At 38.2% G+C, this 16,141-nt stretch overlaps 2 protein-coding genes across 4 annotated transcripts in view; one reads left to right on the top strand and one right to left on the bottom strand.

Annotated features, from left to right (window-relative positions):
- Nucleotides 1-5,416, bottom strand: part of SON (SON DNA and RNA binding protein) — a 1,200,918-nt gene extending 1,195,502 nt beyond the window's left edge. For 2 of the 3 annotated variants that reach the window (XM_044072950.1, XM_044072951.1), the window contains exon 1: nt 5,202-5,416. The gene's annotated coding sequence lies outside the window, so the exon portion shown is untranslated. The remainder of the gene's footprint in view (nt 1-5,201) is intronic. The other variant, XM_044072952.1, reaches the window with a different exon arrangement.
- A 1,223-nt stretch (nt 5,417-6,639) lies between these two features.
- GART (phosphoribosylglycinamide formyltransferase, phosphoribosylglycinamide synthetase, phosphoribosylaminoimidazole synthetase) overlaps nt 6,640-16,141 on the top strand; it is a 1,783,038-nt gene continuing 1,773,536 nt past the window's right edge. The window contains exon 1 of the mRNA XM_044072949.1: nt 6,640-6,802. The gene's annotated coding sequence lies outside the window, so the exon portion shown is untranslated. The remainder of the gene's footprint in view (nt 6,803-16,141) is intronic.

Below are 16,141 nucleotides of genomic sequence, written 5' to 3'. Positions count from 1 at the left end.
TGATCTTAACATTTCATAATTTTGTTTCCAACTTATATAAATGTTGTAAAAATTAAATATAAGTAAAATCATCAAAGAAATTGTGACAGGAAATACTAATTTCTTATTAATACATTAGTTTGGTGTATAAATACCAATAAATATATAAAAATATAAAAAAAATATATATAAAATGTATGTAAAATATATATATAGTATAAAAATATTGTATGTTAAAACCACATTTATTCTTGTACCTTAAATAGTGTTAACAACTATATTTTTAATAAAAATAAAATATATTATATGTACATGCTCCATAAGGACTGAATCTGAATATTTTATTTATTTATTTATTTATTTACATAAGTTACAACAGTTAACCATCTATCAATGTCTCTTTGGGTCATCAGCGAGAATCTTAAGGGCTGGGTTGATGGATATGTGGGTCATTCAATCCATAATTTCCATAAGGACTGAATCTGAATATTTTATTTATTTATTTATTTATTTCAGTTAACCATCTATCAATGTCTCTTTGGGTCATCAGCGAGAATCTTAAGGGCTGGGTTGATGGATATGGTTAACTGTTGTAACTTATGCAAATAAATAAAATATTCAGATTCAGTCCTTATGGAGCATGTACATATAATATATTTTATTTTTATTAAGGGTGTAGCTTAAAATATAGTTGTTAACACTATTTAAGGTACAAGAATAAATGTGGTTTTAACATACAATATTTTTATACTATACATATATTTTACATACATTTTATATATTTTTTTATATATTTATTGGTATTTATACACCAAACTAATGTATTAATAAGAAATTAGTATTTCCTGTCACAATTTCTTTGATGATTTTACTTATATTTAATTTTTACAACATTTATATAAGTTGGAAACAAAATTATGAAATGTTAAGATCATGAATTCTTATGAACCTCTACAACTTTGTATTAACATTCAAGTGTAAATTACCAAAGGTTTGGCTCCTCAATGTTAATTATATTAGAAGTCAACATTAATTAAGTGTGTTTTACTTAGCTGTATTTAAACTGAAGATTTGTATGTGTAACAGATTCTGATGAAGTCTCCATATGGGAGATGTTTTTGTCAAATAAATTGGTGTCTTGAAACGTTTTACCTAATGGTCTGTTGGACTTGGACCTTGAATTTATTGAAACCTGAGTTTCCACATTTTATTAAGAGGAAAACCTTTATTGTTACTGGAGAACAGCGCCTATAACTGCATTTTTTCTGTTTGGAAGTTGTGTGCTTTTCGGACACTCATACAATACGGAGATGACTCAACCATCATCTGCTCAGCCTAGTCCCTACCCAAACTGCAAATGTTACACAGGAAGCCTTTTCCTCTGTTGAAACTTGGTTATCCGATGCCCAATTAATACTCAACCCAAACAAAACTAAACTACTCATCTTCCAACCCACCAAACATACTCAGAACTCTCACTTTAACATCACAGCAAAAGACAACACCACTATATACCCTACTGAACACACCAAATTGCTAGGAGTGGAAATAGACAAACTAAAATTTGACATTCACATATCCATGACCATAAAAAAAGTCCACAAAAAACTAGGAGCGTTATATAGAAATAAGAAACTTCTCACCAAAGATTTCAATACCAAACTCCCTCCTTATCTCCACCCCACTTTATGCCTCTCCAGTATATACCAACCTAAGGCAATGCGATCTAAACAAGCTAGAGACCTGCTACAACAAAATCGCCAAATTCGCCACAGGAGCATCCTACCGTAGTCACCACTGTCTCTCACTTGCTGAACTGGGCTGGCTTGAACTCCCTCATCTCCTTCAATGGTATCAACTCTCACTCACCCACAAACTAGTAAACCATCCACTAAATGTCCCATCCCTCCAGAATCTACTCCAACCCTATCACACCACCAGACCACTAAGATCCAGCAACAACAATCACTTGCAGATCATTAAAGCCAATAACTCTGCTGGTGAAGCACTATTCTCTTGCGCCATGGCCAAATTATGGAACTCCCTCCCACCCACAATTACTCCATACCACCATGCACCCACTTCAAAACTTTACTAAAAACATACCTAAAAACATGCTGGCTATGCCCTTGCAACTCCCACTCTAATATCACCTACCCCATCCAACCACTACCTTTCTTTCCACCCCACTAACTACCTTGATTATAGCAAGCTCAGATGCTCATAAGCCTAATACTTATACAACAGAAACTTCTTACTGTAACATTTGTTAATGTCTGTTATCTACTTCACAGATAAAAATTCTAGTTGTCTACTGATATACTATGTTATTCATCTGTAAATATGTTTGTAATTAATTGCTATGTTAATCAAATTGTTAACCGCTATGTAATCCAATGTAACTACTGTCTGTTTATTTTAACTGTGGAGCTTTTCTCCCCTGGCATCCGCTGAAAATGGACCTACATCCAGTCAGACACTCCCAGTCAACAAATGTAAATAAATAAAGTAAAATAATAAATAAAGATTTGCTGCCAGGCATTCACTTAAAACACTTTTCTGTCTCACTTTGGAAACTCTTAGCAACAGTTAAAACTTAAACAACATTTAAGACTCAAAAAGTTAAGCCAGTCCAGTAGTCAGTCCCCAGCTGAGAGGTACATTCCACTTTTCAAATTATGTTCTGCAAACCTGAACCTTACCCAGTCTCTACTAACACAATGGTTTAGATTGCTGCCGTAGCAAAGTCACAAACAATTTCCTGTTTTTTATTTTGTCTCATCTCCTTCAAAGTCCCCTCCAACTGTATGCTATCACTTTTTTTTTTTTTAACTGAACCTACAGCTGGGGAGGCACAGTGGTTAGCACAGATGTCTCACATATAGATTATCCTCCCTAGGCCTGAAAGTATTTTTGTCAGGTCCTCCTGTCTCCACCATAGCTCTCACCCTTCCATCTCCAAAATGAGGAACACTCGCCTTCATAATGTGGAACAAATGGACAAAATGTGGAAAACATACTAATGGCTTACTAACAACTTCAATGAAGAAGGTCACAGGATGGTTAAAATATGCTGGTTTTACTTATAAAGAAGATCCTTTAATTAATTAATATGATTAATTTCTATTTAGCATGGATTTCACTTAAAAAATTCCTAACATTCAGTGTGTGATAGACTTTTTCAATGTGGAACTCTGAGGAACTTCGAGGAACATGAACTTTTCAAGACCCCAAATGAGATATGTCCCTCGTAATGAGGTACACTTGAGAGGTATGGACTCTCCACCCATATTTCAAAGACATGCTAATAAGTGAACTGACAATTCTTTAAATTGTCCACAGCTGTCTGCGAGTATGGACAAGTCAACAGATAAACTGGTAGCCCTCTAAACTGCTCACAGATACATTTGTGTGTGTGCTCTGTGACACATTAGCATCCTGTCCAAAAGTAGTTCTCTTCCTCATGCCCACTGCTTGAAAGTCTATTAGACAATCTGGCTCTCCTCAAGAACCAAAAATGGATAAAAAGTGCATCAGAAAATGAATGCACTCCCATGTGAACCAAAAACAGATAAAGTTACTATTAAAAAATGAATGCATCTGCAAAATGGGTATCACTTAATGGATAACATACATGCCTCACACACACCCTATTTATCCCATTAACTAATCATACTTTGCATGCCATCTTTTGTGAATTTCCTCATAGATTCTCTCACTCTATGCTAACACTGTGTCAACAAAAATATGTATGTGCCATTGTGTGAAAAGTTCAAGTAACTACTAAAAAACACAATGTAGCAAAACTCCTCATTGTTAAGCTGAACATAATTCATGGCTGCTAAATACATTTCAGTAAAACCCTGACAACTGAATGGTGAGCACTGTCATTTTTTTTCTGTGAAGGGTAAGCTGCCCAGACCACCATTGGGGGTGGGTCCTTGCACCCCTATATTAATACAGAACTCAGATGGTGGCACAATCTCAGGTAAGTTAAAAAAAAAAAAAGACAGACTGTCTTATTGACTAAAAGGGTTCAACTGTTCACATTTCTCTGAAAAGCTGTTTGTGCACATAATCATGCAACCCCTACACATTAGCACAGCTTTCCTTATACGCAGTAGCCTACCACCTGCTCTGAGGTGGCCTATGTCTCTCTTCCAAGCACTGAAAAATAAAATCTTTTGACTTCCTACTTCTTTGCAAAAAACAGTGTGGCTCTATGTACACCACCAAATAAACAATACTTATTGGAGGAATAAGTTCCTAACTGAATGTATTCCCAGTCTATGGACTACAGTACCACTATAGGTCAAACAAAGTACTACTTTAACCACCTTTAAGGCTAGACTTGATGATTAGCTAGGTCAGCATAAATTTACACCAAGGTTGTTATGTATGGCCCTGCTCATTTTGTGACATGACCACTATCAAGTGCTTAAAAACGGTAGCAAGAAATGTTGTGTGTCTACTGAAAGGTCTACATAGGTAGCAATCCTATAGTCCCCATTACTGCCTGCCTAACACTGTTCCTATAGTCCCAAGTTATTTAACTTATTTATTCAACAAATTTTACACAACCATACAACGATAATATGCCTTCATGTAATTTCCCTCTCCAAGCTCTTGCATTAATTGGGTACAGATAATGTCCCGGGTTTTGGCGATCTTCTCTCTCCATAGCTGGCCCTGAACACCTGCAGAAGTAAATAATAATGACACAACAATGTTGGCAACCTAAAATATGTGTGCGAGTATTGTAATTACTTAATGCAGAAGTGACGTTAAATAATTAAATAACTCTTCATCTTTTCTCACTGTGATGGGTGGAACATCAGACTACCTTCTAAACAGTTAAGCTGATCCTGGGGTAGAAAGATCAGGTTCTATTCTGGTCTCCTCTACATCATCAGTAATTAATTTGTGAAGGAAGAAGGTGACCCGTATCTTGACGTTTTCTAAGATGTACCAAATGCCAGAAAAATAAATGCAAAAGTACTGATGATTACAAACGATTAACCTGCAATACATGAAATTACATGTTTCTGCAGTTAAGAACAGTCATGACACTGGCCATAAGTAGCAATCGCCATAAGAGAATGGGTATGAGAAGATACTGGGTTTTCTGAACAGCGCTTAAAGAACAACCCCTAAAAAAGAAGCCATCGAGCGTTCGAGTCATTTAAAGCTGATGGACACTAACACAATTAACGCCACTTCACCTTTACAGTAGGTTTCTTGACAGTGAACTCCATTAAATCACGATTCGCTTCCATGAAAACCAGCCGTTCTGCAGCACTGTACTTGTACAGTGAGCACACAGACTTCCATACGAAGAAAACGAACTACAAATTATTTACAGTGCTATGTTCTATAACACTTCCCTATATGTAAAGTCCAAACTGTCGTGATGTGAAACAGCGGATCTCTTTCTCGTAAGGAAAGCGTCATCAATTTCAGGAATTGTGGGAGCTGTAGTCCACATGCCAGTCTTGTCTGAAAGTTTTGTGTCGCAGTGTGTTGGTAACCTACTGGCTGTTTCAACAGAAAAAAAAACAATACACAAATATACGCTGTTTTATCGTTTCATAAAATTAACGTGCATGTGAATCGAATAAAAATGAACTCAGTAGAAAAGCAAACATTCCATGTCTAAGCATATTCAGAGGGAAGATAAAATTCAATCAGATTCAGTTGTATGTTCAGCTTTCTGAATGAATAATAATCATATTCCCAAGTTGTTAAATGTGGTCCATTCCTGGTCGTTATGGACGTTGCGTAGTTCATACGGTTACCCCACCTGTCCCACTATGCGAAGGATAGTCCTTATTTGGGAAGTTGTGTCCTGCAAAAGAATTGTAAAAATGGCAAATGTCCTAAGATTTTAGGGCAAAATTATTTCCTATATTTTATGTAATAGTTGCATAAAACAGCTATTCTATATCGAAAACACCTAAATGTTATAAGAAACAGAATAAGCAACTAACTTGTTACAAAAATAAGCTTTTATGTAGACAAAAAGGTGAAATTCTGTCATTTGTACTGGCCGTGGGTATGTTTTGGCCTGCAAAATCCGACGTTTGTACCAAAAATGTTCCACTTTGGGATTTGAAAAGGTGGCAACCCTAGTAGTTCATGGAAGCAAAAGACTTAAAGTGGTGGTTTGGAGACGTTGAGACTGGTGAGATAATAATGTTGAGATTTAAACAGCTTGTAAGGTAGTCTTTATATTGGCCAAAAAAGATTCCAGTATTCCAATCTTAGTGCGAAGCCACGACAGTAGAAACATTAAGAAATTGTGTGTTGGTCTACTAATAAAAAGCACAACGGCCAATACTTAGCAGAATAATTCCTTAACATAGTCTTTTCTCCCCTTAAAGGGCTTTTGTAAATACGAACTTTCGAGTAACTGCAAACCTATGTGGGTGAAATAAAAGGCATTAAATTACGTCTACGTCTTTGCGTTGTTTCCAAGTGAACAAATAATTTACATATGTACAAAAATGATTTGCAAGGACTACAAAATTAATCATAAACTATAAGAACTACCAAACAATCCACCTATACAATTTGTAAGTGAAGCATAAGCCGCGCCCAACCTAAACGTAACCAACAAGTGAAGGCTAGATTGGTCGTGCGTTTAGTGTGTCCCACCTCATACATATTTTAATCAATAGTTTGGAAAAATCAGATCGATTTTGCACTTAGTCTTTCATTTCACGCTGTTCTGTAACCACGTGTGCTTACACATGCTCGCTCTTCGTTTGGTTTTACGGTATTTTGTAGAGGTATTATTATCGTAGTCAGGTTTCTGTGCTTACTGGTAAGTTGTTAGCACAATGGTATTCAGAAATTTTTTTAATAAAGTAGTTTTTTTGTGCTTCGGTGAGTTGCTAATATCTTTTATATGTAGCAGGAAGTGTAATTAGCATGCTTTGCTGCACTTTCGCGGGCTGTAAGTTTTATTCAGAAAGTATAGGAGAGATAAACGTTGTGGCTGTTTTGCGCGTACTGGTGGTGCATGTTTCATTCCGAGTAGGTTTTTTCTTAACAAGGAGGACATTTCTCAACCATAGCATCGACCTTACAAAAAAAGAGGATTTCAGAGCAAAATCCTACTTTTAAGTGTAATCTCTTCCCATATATTGCATGAAATTTAATAGTTAAGTTCCATTGTTTAATGTGTTATGTCTTGACCACTGTTAGAAAGGTCTTTCTTTATGAAGAAAATCCATGACAAGCTTTTTAGAAAGGAATTATCATAACGCTGTGCATATTCTTCTGAACGTAATTGACAGTTTGGCTACCTGATTAGCTAAAATATGTATACTAAAGAGCATGTAACTTTTGCTGCCAGTAACGTGCATACCTCTTAACCGTTCCTCGTTACGTTCCTCCTCCTGAGTCTTAAAGCCTTGTTCCACATTTAAAGGGTCTGTCGCACATTTATTAATTTTAACTAATCTATGATGAACTATATTCATGTTACTTCATTAATAGAATCCTTAAAATAACTCCTCTGAGTAATTTACTGAGCTTCCTGGTTAAAGTTGCTTGTAAGCTGTTAGTACGTGTTACACATTTTGGAAATAGGCGAGTACTATGCCAGTACGAATCTAGGGTACTATTCAAATACATTTTTTGGTACTTGCGTATTATCGCAACCGGATTTTGCGATAATACCGCTTTCTTTGCCGTGGGTAATTTAAACCAGAAATGTATGCAGAATCACACAGACAATGTTATCTTTAAACAAAAAACTTTGTTTCGGGAGGAATAGCAGTGTAATATTTGAAAAATTAAGATTTGTTTGAAGCCGGTCCCAAAATCATGTCACTCATACTACACTTTCAAGTCCTGTTATGTGTTAGGCACGTACCAAACAGTAAACCAGCGACTGAACAATCCACAAGTATGCTGCCATAAAACATCCACTAAACAGTCCAACAACAGTAAGTAGTATCCACAAGGATAACACCATCTGAATCCAAAAAAAATAAACCATTATTGTCAACCACTCCAAAAAAAATTATCTGACTGCCACTTAACAGAACAGCATCATTGTACAAGTACTTTATAAAGTGTGCGCATACTTATTCTCCTTAACTTCAGTTCTATTCAACAGTTTGCAACAATAAATCCAACAATTTACCAAAAATGATTTGCAGGTCTCTGTGCCTTATTCTCTGAAGAAAGTATTGTACACTTACAAAGTAATCCCTGTTGCAGAACAGCAGAAGTTCAACCAAACATTTCCCAGGTGTCCATCTTTCATTTTCTGCAGCACAACAGCAGTGTGACCAACTTTACAGTGGTTTACTATTAAAATGTCGAATGGCACTACGTCGACTGTACTATAGTCGAACACGGAAGTTCGAAAATAGTAATGTCGACGTCAAAAAAAACAATCTAGGAATGGTTTTAACATGGGTCGAGGTAGGTGTTCAGTATTGTTCAGAACTACAAACCTCGACCCATGTTAAAACACAGCCCTAGATTGTTTTTTGACGTCGACATTACTATTTTCGAACTTCCATGTTCAACTATAGTACAGTCAGTGTAGTGCCGTTCGACATTTCAATAGTAAACCTTTACAGTACGTAGTTTCACTTCTCCTTCTCCACGTTGATTTACTTTACCAAATGTAAGGACAAACTTAAGTCATACCCATTGAAAACAATTCCACCTTAACACAACTCCCACTATCCGTTTTTAGGCAAACGGACGTATTACAGCAACTGCAAAAATCTAGTTGCGATAATACGCAAGTACTCATTTTTTTTAAACAAGAGCGATAAAAAGAATTGATATCAATGTAATTCACATTTTCTTCAGTAGTCACCAGTTCTAGGAGGTATTAAGAGGGACAGAACTAAGTATTTACTGAAATTCAGGAATGTCCCTGGTCCCTGAAAATCCGAGACATATTTTTTGAGGTATGGCAACTATTTTGCTGTTCATGTAATGTGTGTGTGTGTGTGTGTGTGTGTACTCTTCAGAATCACATGTGATGAGGGAGGTTGAGAACATTGAATGGGGTAAGTCAAGTCCGAAATGGGGACATTCCTCCAAAAAAAAAAAAAAGTACGGACATTCTTTGCAGGGGGTGAACAAAGTCAGAAAATAGGAACATTCCATCAAAGCAGGGATAGTTGAGATGTATGCCTAAATTATAGGATGGCATTTGAGTACGTAGTCGGGACTGTTGTAGTAAATTTAAAATGGTCTGCAAGGTCAGCTAGCCTAAAACTTGCCTATGAACCTACATGTAGGATGATAGTGCTTTTTATCTGTAACTGTCTTGGTTCTGTTGTAAAGTTTTTCTTTTTTGTGTGTGTGTGTGAGAGAGATGGAGGTCTTCTTTCTTGAGTATCTTTGAAAGTAGATTTTTTTTCTTCTAAATGCCAATTACAACATGTTACTGTGTCATGTTATTGCATATGGTTTGCCTGTTTATGTAACGTTAAGCACTGTTTAGATTCTTTTGCATTCGTTTACATGCACCTACTTGAGGAAGATTAACTTTACTCTTAAGTACCTTAGTACAGTTTCATTTTAACTTTTATTTTACCACTTTCTCCCTGAAGAAGTATTAGAGACAGGCTAGTGTCCAGCTTAAGGATGGTGAGACGAACCTTATCAGGTGTTTTGTATTTAAAACTGAAACTTGGGATCTCCTCAGAAAACATTCAGGGTAAAGGACATCGGACAGAATTTTTAGCGAACCAAAAAAGGGGCTAAAATGAAAGGTAAATTTAAGGGGGGTACGAAGTGATCATAAGGCAGTGGGGGTGCCGTGTGACTATTTTAGAATACTTTTCCAACCTGTTTATACCTTTTTGTCAATGGACTTCCACTGTGATTGGGTTAATCACTTGCATCCACAGACATTTATTGTCTGTTGGATACGTAGCAAAGTTAAAAAAAAATAATGGACACTTATGTATTTCAGCTTGTATGTAGTTGCACATATGTTTGTCCTGCCAACCTGGATTAATTACTGTTTAAAGTCTGCAATTGCATGGTGGCTGCAGCCAGTCACTTTGGTCCACCAGCTCCATGTGTTACTGCCAAAAGTACAACTTTTGAATGTGCATAGTTCAGGTATCTGATTAGGATGATATGCTCAAATAAAAAAAAAAAAAAAAAGAAAACAACAAATGTGGCTATTGCAATGTATTCCCAGTTACAGTATTTCCAGCAATCGTATCTTGACTGAACTCCTGTTGAATCCTCTATTCATCACTCAAGAGACCAGTTCTTTTTCTTTAGTTTCTTCTGTCATTCTGCCACATAATCCATTCATAGATGACTTGGTCAACTATACTGCAGTATTTTTCAAGGGTAGTGTGGCAAAGTAAGTTGCTTCTCATTTGGTGTTTTCAATACTTCTGAATATATTAGAAGGGTTAGGTTCTCTAGTTTGATTAGCAGCTCTGGCACTTGATGCTGATAGGGAGGATGGACATGGCCATCCTGGGGGAGAATAGGGCAGAGCAGGATGCACACAGCCACATTGCATTGAAGGTGAGGTGGGGTGTTGCACTTATTGTGAATGATCAAAAATACAAATGTCAAGATGGATTTTCTGTAGTAGAATTATTTCTGACATTACAACTTGACCAATTGGATTTTTGTATTTCAGATCAGAAATTTTTAATGGAAAGCTGTATAAAGTTGTAAGGTAGATACGTTTATATAGTGATGCTTTGTTCTGAAACAAAGATAAGGCCTTGGTCTGTCATCTGTATTCCATGATAAATACAGGTTAGTTTGTGTAACTATGCAAGTTAAGTCATAAGAGAGTACAGAGTATGTGAGTAATGCTGACAGTTTCTGACAAATATGCATTTACTATTGATCGAAAATATGAACTGTGCAAGAAATGTTCCAGAAGACTATCTTTATTTAATGCTGTAGTTCTGCTATGTTAGCGTTCTAAGCTTTAATGTAGTTTAGATGTGCTGCTATTTATTCAGAAAATAAATGTTTTTACAAACTGCTTTTATGGTCTTGGTGGTTTTATTCTAATGACATTGATAAGAGGAGGAACATGCTTCTTAATATGGAGTTGTAGTAGGCCTCGTGACTTGTGTTGTGTTAGTGAATTCTTTTGCCATAATTCCTCTCAACCCACAGATGCCTGAAATTATGTACAAAGGCTCTCAAAGTAAGTATATCCATAGGTTCATAGGTTAGTACTAAGCTAACTGCCCTTGCAAGCCACTTTAAGCCTAGCCAATTATCCCTTGTGAGACTCAAACCCTACACCTTGTGTTTGTAAGGCAAGCACCTTAACCATTAGGCCATCCATCCAGTCAAAAATCTGGACACAACCATCACAAAATTTGAATAGCCAGTAACATAACTTGCCACTTTGAAACTCTAGTTTAAAAAATGACAAATGATGTGAAATAAGCGTTTTATCAAAGATTCAGTGCAAAGTCTGTGGCCTTTAATGATTTGTCATTGTAAAAATCATGTTTTTTTTTTCTTCCGCTTCCAAACAGGGGAGATGTAAGGTGTGTTTGTGTGTTCCTGCAGATGATTCTTGCCATGGTAGATCTGCGGCTGCCTCACCACTGGGGATTAAATGGCCTCGTCCATTGGGGGAGATTTGGTGGTTGGCAGGGCAGAAGTGGGTAAAAGCATAAAAATGTAGTTGAAAAAGTATTTCTAGCAGAAAATGAGTACCCATACCACTGACCAAGTGAATTAGGACCATAAACAGTCTGAGCTCTATATTCACGGTTCCTTTACAGTATAGTAACATATTCATTATATTGCATTATCGGTTCCCTGATTTGTGCTTACTAGATCAGGAAAGCTATGGCGTACTATAGCTTGTCTGTGCAAGCAGGTCAGTCAGGCAATCACTTTATTGTCATTGCAGATGGCACAATAGTCGTAGTACTCTCACAGCACTAGCAGCCACCAGTCAGAGACAAGAGTACTATACGAGTCTAAAATTTAGGTTTGTAAGACTGTGTTCGCCTTTTATGGTCCAGTAAAATGCTAGACTGCTGTTTGCGGGCTAGATGTAAATTAGCAGATTGTGAGCTCTAGTGCTCCAATTGTGCGATGCCAGGAGCCCCACTTTTTAGCTTTTTGCAGGCTTAGACGTAGCTCCGTTTATTGAACAGTAATTGTGCAATTCCAAGAACATCACTTTGAAATGATACAAAAATTAGGTGGGTACAAATGACCAAATGGCACAGATTACAAAATTATTTGCATTTAGGTTTTAACAGTTTGAAAAAACTACTGACAGTTTTTTTTTTTTTACATTTTGTAATGCATCAAAAGCAGCTGTGGGAATTCATGAAAATGTGGGCAATATAAAACTTTTTGGTTTTCTGGTGGAGTTGGAGTAGGGGGCCCAGCACAGACAACTGTGGTGCTCCACTGATGGATATGGAGTCACCAATTTTGTCAGTGTGTGTTCTGTCAGTGAGCCAGTTGGCTACCCATCTAGTAATGTAATGGTTACTTCTATCTCAGTTTCTCAATGATTACAGAGTGGAGAATTGTCAAAAGCCTTGGCAAGGTTGAGAGAGGCTGTGAGAATTGTCTTGCCTTCGTCCATGGTTTTGGTGACATTCTCAAAGAAGTTCACCAGGTTTAATATGCATGATCCACCATTAATAAAGCCATACTGGGTTGGGTCCGGTGTTTGGAGGTTGCCTATGTCGTTGTTAAGGTCCATAATGCAGTGGTCTTGCAGATGAGGCTAGTTAGACTTGTGGGCCTGTAGTTCCCAGGGTCAGTTGATGACCTTATTTTGTGCAGGGGGATTACTGTTGCTGTTCTCAATTCTGCAGGAACTTAGCCAGTTCTGAAGCTGTGAGTAGAGGGCCAAGTGGGTGTCCTAGGTGGTACTTTAGATTGTTTAGTAAGCAGCCTCTGTTATCTGGTACCATTGAGGCTGTATTCTTGGCCTTTCGAGTGCACAGATGACCTGTTTTCTAGAGATACTAGGCAGAGGGCCTGTCTCTGGTATATTTTGGGATATGGTAGGTGGGGATAGGGGTGAAGTTTGCACTTGGCTTTGTGCTCTAGTGCAGTAAGAAATACTTTGGAATCCTTGGAAATAAGTTCTATTTCTGAAGTGTTCACAATGTACACACCCTTTGAAAGACTAGAAATATTTTGACAGACGCAGAACTTTGGCAATTCAGAACAGGTTTTGCAGAATACTGTTAAAGCTACCTGTAAGTGCAGGCAGAAAAGCTGTGTTGCATTTGTTTGGTTGAATTTATCACTGAAGTGTTAAATATCACTGAAACAGAGCAAGTGCAAAAAAATATTTTTTATTTATTGACCGGGATAGTCTGACTGTGGATATATGTCCATTTTCAGTGGAGGCCCGGGTAGAAAAGCTCCACATTAAGACAATTTAAAAGACTGAAATCTTGACCATATACAAGACAGAATGTCAGACGGGTAAAACATTTCAAATACAGGAACATTTTATATAGTACTGTTAACCCTTTTATGAAGAGGTGTGCCACGTAGAAGGACTTCCTGACTACTGTGGCGATGTGACTATCAAAGGAGAGAATGCTGTCCACCTGGGTCCCAAGGTCTCATCACGCATTCTGTGTTAAGTAGATTGCCTATGCGGTAGTTCATGGGTACAGGGAGTTTTTACCAAAGGGGATGACGCTGCACTTTTTGGCATTGAACTTGAGGCCAGCTAGGCATCTGTTTCAGCGAGGCCCTTCTGTAGGATGTCCACATCATTTGGGGACTTTACTATGGCTCCTAGGTTGCAGTCATCTGCGAACTTCATTAGTCAGAGGCCTTCTGTGTTAGCCTGTACTTCAGAGAAGTAGATACAAAAACGGGAGAGGTCCCAGGACGGAACCCTGTGGTACTCCACTTGTCACTGCTTTGAGGTCAGATTTGGTGTCTGCAACTTTTACAGTGTGGGTTCTCAGTGAGCCAGTTGGCAACCCATCTTGTGACGTAGGGATTTATACCTAGTTTAGTGAGTTTAGCTGTAATTCCAGAATGGGTGGTGGCGTTGAAAGCCTTGGTGCAGTCCAGATAGGCTGTGTGAACCACCTTACCCTCCTCTACGGTTTTGGTGACTGCCTCAAAGAAGTCAATCAGGTTCAGGAGGCATGATCTGCCTTTCACAAACCCGAAGTGGGTGGGATCCAGAATTTGGAGGTTACCAATGTCTGTTAGAGTTCCATGATACATTCCATGGCCTTGCAGACCAGGCTTGTCAGGCTAATAGGTAGTTCCTGGGATCAGTGGCGGCTCCCCCATTGTGGAGTGGGATAAGTGTTGCTGTGTGCCATTCAGTGGGCACAAAGCCTGACGTGAGGCTATTGAACATGGTGCTTGAGTGGGGAGCCAGTTCGTTCTGAAGTTTGTGTAAAATGCAGCCTGGGATTTAGAATGCAGCTTTTACCAGCGTAGTTGTGATTACAGGGGACTCTTCATTCTTCCTGTATAGATATGGGCCCTTTAGGGGGTGAGAGGGAGGTAAAGTTATCACTGAACCTATCTGTCAAGATGTTGGCAATATCAGTTGGTTCTGTAATGTTTGTGCCTTTGTGCTGTAACTCTGAGCAGATGTGGGGATGCCATCGAGATTCTTGACATAGCTATAGAATGCTTTGTAGTTTTCCTTGGAATTGGTGGCGATTGTTTTTGTAGCTAGCTTTGGAGGATCTTATAAAGGATCTCGGCTTCTTACCACCAGATTGGCTTCCTTTTTTTTTTTTTTTTGAGTATAGCATCTAGGTTCTGTTTGGGATAGCACGATCCATGCACTCATGTAAGTGCTTATAGAGTGCATTTGCGTAGGATTCAGCAGTTGTAATTGTATTGTCCATCTGCAGATGGAAGCTTACCATTTCTGTCTTAAGAAGCATGAAGCTGGCTTTGGAGAAATTTTTTACTGTGGTTTCCTTAATTGGGGGGGTGGGAGCGGGATGTGGATATCAAGGGTGATTAGCTTATGGTCTGATCGGACCAACGAGGAGTTGACTTCAGGTGTGGAACACCGGTCATTCATGTTGGTAATGACTAGGTCTAGGATATTGTTGCTCCTGGTGGGGGTGTGGATAAGTTGATCCAGGGCATTGGAGTTTATGAATTCCAGAAAGCGTTGAGCTAAGGAGTTGGCACATGAGTAGCTTTCCCAGTTAATGGTGGGGTAGTTGAAGTCGCCCATTATTAGGGTGTTTGGTTGAACCCTAATATTTTCCAGTACATCAAGAAGAGTGGGAATCCTGGGGCATGGTGGGGGATCTGCAGCAAGCTACAATTTGGATTGCAGTTTTGCCCAGAGTTAGTTGCACTTGGATAACCTCGGATGCATTGTGCTAAGCAACTAGCCTGGAGGTGTGGATATCCTTAATGAATATGGACACACCTCCGCCTTTGGTGTTTCGGTTCAGGTTACATGGCCGAAAAGTGTGGTATGAGTTTTATAGCCTGGAGCCTTGAACCAGGTCTCAGTCACTGCACAGATATCAGTTTTCCATTTTAAGTAGTGCCTTGAGTGAGTGCATTTTGAGATTTAACTTCTAGCATTGAGTAGCATTACCCTTGGCTCTTGTTTGCCTGTTCTTGTTATGGTGGTGAGTTTATTTGAACCTTGCCTAAAAAATAAACTATAGGCTTTTTGGAAAGTGGGGTAGAAGAAAGGGTTGTTAGTGCAGTTGGAAGAGTGTTCCAAGAGTTACCAATAGAGTTTGAGAACAAGCTATCTCCATATTTGTTGGACTTTAGGGTAGCTACTAGTACCTTATTAGCTGATCGAAGGGTTGTTGGATTTTTATATGGTCTGGTAAGGGTAGAGATATAGGTGTATATGTGGGATGGTGTAAGATCTTGTGTATAGTAGTAAGTTGCTGGGAAAAAAATCTGGCTTTGCAATTCCAGCCATACTAGCAATTTAAGAATTTGGCAGTGGTGGGTTCGAAAAGGAGTGCCAGTAGCAAATCTAGCTGTTATAGGCAGTTTCCAACTTATGAGGATTATTTTGGATAAGTTGATATAGATTGGGGACACACAGAGAAGAGTGGAGATTAAGTGAGTTCTGGCAATAGCAGTCCTAGCTAGAGGTGTGAGATGGGGTTTAAGTCTGTAGAGGAAACCAAGTTTATTAACTGATTTAATGGTTAGGTTGATGTGTGTCTAA

Source organism: Protopterus annectens, chromosome 5.part1, assembly GCF_019279795.1.
Source record: "Protopterus annectens isolate FY-2018-M chromosome 5.part1, PAN1.0, whole genome shotgun sequence".
NCBI classification, from domain to species: domain Eukaryota; kingdom Metazoa; phylum Chordata; order Ceratodontiformes; family Protopteridae; genus Protopterus; species Protopterus annectens.
Note: the sequence above shows the minus strand (reverse complement) of the source record. Positions and strands in the feature narration are given on the sequence as shown.